Source organism: Sorex araneus, chromosome 7, assembly GCF_027595985.1.
Source record: "Sorex araneus isolate mSorAra2 chromosome 7, mSorAra2.pri, whole genome shotgun sequence".
Classification (NCBI taxonomy): Eukaryota; Metazoa; Chordata; class Mammalia; order Eulipotyphla; family Soricidae; genus Sorex; species Sorex araneus.
The window spans coordinates 6,038,712-6,043,694 of NC_073308.1; the positions used below are offsets into that span (position 1 = coordinate 6,038,712).

The window sequence follows — 4,983 nt, forward strand, 5'->3', positions numbered from 1 at the left end:
GAGCACAGAGACAGGAGTAAGCCCTAAATACCACCAGGAGTGACAACAAAACAAATAAAAACTATCACTAAATCACACTACATTTTGTGTATTCAAATAGGACATCATTAAAGTAAAAATGTGGTTCAAGTGATAAAGGGTTATTCCATAGAATGGCTCCCTGAAAATAGTCAATATCTAAATATGTAAACATCAAGCATGTTTGTCTTCCAGTGTCACCAGGCACTATGACTCAAACACGCTGCCCCTATTTTGTACTATGTGACCTGCTTCAGCGCCTGCTGTCCCCTGGGAGGGCCAGGCAATGGTGTGGGGCCGAAGCCTGCTCTGGCCTGGGCGCTATGAAGGGTCCCGGAGCACGGACCTACCAGCAACCCAAACCCATGCAGCTGATGAGAAATTTCAAGAAGAGCTTTCAAACCTGTAACTTTCAAACTACATATACGCTCAAACCTCAGAAGTTATTCTGGGCTAAGAGCTTGGGGGTCTTTCCTGGCAGGTTCTTAAAGATCCCTGTAGTGCAGGAATAGAATCTGGAACTTCTGTGTGGAAGCATGCACTCTGGCCCGTTGAGATATTTCTCCGGCCCTGAAGCCCAAATTATTGACTGAGAAAGTTGAATACTCGGATAGTGCTTGGGAAATCATTTACTTGTTATTTTTGTTTGGGGGCCATGCCCAGCACTCCTAGCTCTGAGCTCAGGAATCACTCTTGGTGGTGCTTGGAGGACCATATGGGGTGCTGGGGATGGAACCTGGCTAGGTCAGTTTCATGCAACGCTGCATGCCCTACCCATTGCACCATTGCTCTGATCTCTGGAAATGCTTTTTTAAAGATTATAATTTAACTCCCCCTAGAAGTACCCAGTTATTACTGTAAAAAACGTAAAAAGGCATTGTAAATTGTTTCAGGAGTCACTCTGAAAAGTTACTCCAAAAATGTTTAGTGACTGATGAATAAAGATGAACTTCAAGCTAGATTCATTTAAATTCTTCTTTGCTCTTCCTTCTTCTGCCCCCTCATGGGGGTACAGAGAAAGAGATAAAATCCACAGAAAGGAACTCAAAATAATAAGACCGAATTTCAAGGGAAAAAAATATCAGCTCAGAAATAGTAACAGTCATCAGCATCTGAGAGCCTGAGGATGCAGGACAACAAGATGCAGAGTGTTTCCTCACACGTAGCTGACCCAGGTTCGATCCCCCACACCACTGACAGAGCCCCAAACCAAACCAGAACTATTGATACATAAATAATATCTAAAAGTGATTTTAGTTTCTCCATGAACACCTATTTTGGTATAAAACTGTTACTACTGTGCTCTTCAATCAATATAACATCTTCTCACATGATTGAAAGTGAATACAAGTATCTTTTAGAGAAAGTCAGATATTTGTGGATGGAATTGTCTGCTGTCTAGAATATGTTCCAAGTGCACAGCTTGGAGAAAACAAGAAATTATACCTGCTGAAGCTTGGTATTTTATTGTATATCTTTGAAATTTCCAAAATAAAAATCAGGGTAAAAAAAATAGATGGGGCTTGAACACTAGTACAGCAAATAGGGTGTTTTACCGGGCATACAGCAGACCCGGTTTTGATCCCTGACATCCCAAATGATCCCTGAGCACTGCCAGAGGTGGTTTTTGAGTGCACAGCCAGGACTAACCCCTGAACATCGCCAGGATTGATCCCCCACCAAAAAAAATATACATATAGACTTCACATATGAAATAAAGCAACTGAATAAGTCAGTAAATTTGTTTATCAATGTTTTTCATTTTTTTTTCAGTTTTATTTCCCTTAATTTTTGTTCAAAAAATTTCCGACACGGGCTGTGGCGATAGCACAGTGGTAGGGTGTTTGCCTTGCACACAGCCAACTCGGATTCCGTTCCTCTGCCCCTCTCAGAGAGCCCAGCAAGCTACCGAGAATATCTCACCCACATGGCAGAGTCTGGCAAGCTCCAATGGCGTATTCAATATGCCAAAAACAGTAAGAAGTCTCACAATGGAGACATTATTGGTGCCCGCTGGAGCAAATTGATGAGCAACATGATGACAGTGATAGTGATAATTTTTGATAATTTTTGATGTCACTTGTCATCCGTTGATCTTAGATTTGCTCAAGTGGGCGCCAGTAACATCTCCATTTGTCCCTGTCTCGTGTAGTGTAGCCCAATGATATCTGCTCGCTCCAGAAACACGAAGAGCCTCAAACTGTTCATTCAGGGTTTTGATGAAGAAGTCTGACCATCTCGTTGGTGGGCAGCCACTTGGTCTTTTGACGTGCTGTGGAATCCAGTCGGTAACAGCTCTAGTCAAGCAGTCATCTCTGAATCTCTGACAATTAGACAGTAAAAGTGTCCAATGATAACTACCACAAAAATAGAACTCTAAATTCTTAATATCAAGCAAAGTGTTTTTATTCCATGGGTCAAAGAGAGAAATTTTATTTAAAAAGTTATATATTCTATACAAATATTTTGAAATAAAATTGGAGAGAGAAACTCGAGGTATTAAATGTTTATATTATTTAAAAACAGATCATTCTAAAATCAGTAATCTAGATTTTCCTCTTTAAGATCTAGAAAAGGGAATGAGCAGTAAATCTTATTTAAGCAGAAAAAAATAGATAAGGAAATTTAAGAGCACTATTTTCCTGAAAACAAAAAAAAAATGGAGAAAATGATTAAAATGCTAAAGATTTCTTGAAAGGCCGGTAAAATAAATCTCCAACAAGAATGAAAAGAGAAAGAAAAGAAATGAAAGACATTATCGGTAGGTGGACAAAAAATAATCTACCCAAATGGATACAAAATAAAATAGGTCACATATGAAGGGTCCAAAAAGTTTTTTACTGAAATATATCTATTTTATTTATTTTTGTTTGGGGGCTCCCTGTGGGACGCAGGGATCTCTTGGGGGTGGTCAGGGGACCCTAGAGGGCCTATGGATTCAACCCTGATTGGCCACTTTCAAGGCAAGCATCCTTCCCACTGCACTAACACTCTGGCACCCAGAAAGAAGATGAACTTTAAAAGAATAACTTTTAGGACTGAGAGATATGTTGTCTCAAATTTAAAATTAAGAGCCATGTGCAATAGTCCAGCGGGTAGGGCATTTGCCTTTCACTCAGCCAACCCAGGTTCAATCCCTGGCATCCCGTATCATTCCCCCCAGTACTGCCTGGAGTGATTCTTGAGTGCAGAGCCAGGAGTAACCCCTAAGCATTGCTGAATGTGACCCCCATAAAAAATAAATCATTAAAATTTAAAATTGACTAAGTAGCATAAAGAATCAGCATAAGAATCATCAAACTTAAAAACAATGAGTCTGGGGCTTCAATTGGCAGCATCCCATAAGGTTCCCTGAGCACCGCCAAGAATTATTCCTGAGTGCAGAGCAAGGAGTCACCCCTGTACATCGCTGGCTGTGACCCAAAAAGCAAAAATACCCCCCCCAAAACCAAAACAATGAGTCCCCATTATCAGTCTACTTCTCTCCTACTTTTTCTTTCTTCCACGGTTTCTGACTACCTCCAAAGGAGGCTTTTGGTTCTTTTTATTAAATTGCCTTTAATATTATTTGGATGGTCAGTTTACTGGTGATAAATTTTTTAATTTGTTTTACACTACTTTACCTTGGAGTTCACTGATTTGGTTTTTCTTTTTTCTTTTTATTTTCCATTCTGCTGTTGAAGCCCTCTATTCTAATTTTTAAATTTCAATTGTTACATTCTTTAGCTCTATTATCCCTGCTAGAATTTTTCTCAAGCTGATCTCAGATGTCTGTTGTTTGTATTGACATTACCTTGCACAGAAGTCCTCATTTCAGTGAGTGCCAGTAAGACAGTTGTTTTGGAGTCTTCTTCAGGTAGCTCTGTTCGGTAACTACGGGTTGTCCTTACTGCTCCCGCAGGGAGCTTAGGTTTATTGAGTTACTCCTACAAGAGTGCCCCTGAGACATACCCAATTGCATCAAGCACTAATAATCCTATATTGCTTTCTCTTTCCTTTATGTCGTTTGCATACATTATTGAGCAATGTTCTTTTTGTATAGACTCAGGAAGACAGTTCATGTTATGCTTTGTCACATGGGAGTTAATTGGCTCCAAAATAATATTTACTCCTGGGCATCATATTTACCTGACTTAAACCTCACTTGCCCTTTCTTCCTAGTTCCCTAAAAGCAGGGTTCCAGCAAATGGACTGGATGGATTCAGGGCAAGCAGTAAGCTACCCTGGCATTGAAATGGGACAAGCTAAGCAACATAAGTATAGTAAGTTAAGAGCACGGTCATGGGACAAAAACTCTGTCGTGACCCAAAAAGAAGTAACTGCATATGGACCCTGCTGGGGTTAGGAAAGACTCACCTGGCCTGAGGACTGTGGTCTGGAATATATAGCGATATGTCCCCAGGAAGAGCCAACCTTTAAGTTTAATATATCTCTTGCTGTGTTCATACAAAATGACTAGAAGTATGATAAGAAGTAAATTTACTGTAATTATTTAAATGGATTACTAGCTGAGGAAAGGAGAAAGCAATTCACCCTGGATGGAATCCTGCCTTTGAGTGGATCAGCTAGTAATCTAGAGTGCTGAACCCTTCGATGAGATTTTGTCCTAGAGTTCATCTCCTAGAACTTCCGCTGAAGGGGTGGCTTTACCTCTGTTTGTTCTTATGACAGTGTTCAGCCCCACCCTTCATGATTTCTATAGAACTATGCTGTAAGGAGTAAGAGGGGACTAGATAATAGTGAGTTTTGTTGAAATATTGAACGTAATCAAAATGAAAGTAAAGTGAAATTTATCAGTTACACAGGTGGGGTTGGGGGGCTAGGGGTGTGGGGGTGGCTAGGGGTGTGGGGGGGCGGGGTGGAGCTATACTGTGTTTCTTGGTGGTGGAATATGTGCACTGGTGAAGGGATGGGTGTTCGAGCATTGTATAAATGAGACTTAAACCTGAAAACTTTGTAACTTTC

General features: G+C 40.5%; 1 non-coding gene across 1 annotated transcript; it reads right to left on the reverse strand.

Annotated features, from left to right (window-relative positions):
• Positions 1–255: 255 nt before the first annotated feature.
• Positions 256–387, reverse strand: LOC129406677 (small nucleolar RNA SNORA42/SNORA80 family). Its single transcript, XR_008631154.1, has one exon. It is a non-coding gene; the product is annotated as a small nucleolar RNA SNORA42/SNORA80 family (small nucleolar RNA).
• Positions 388–4,983: the final 4,596 nt, after the last annotated feature.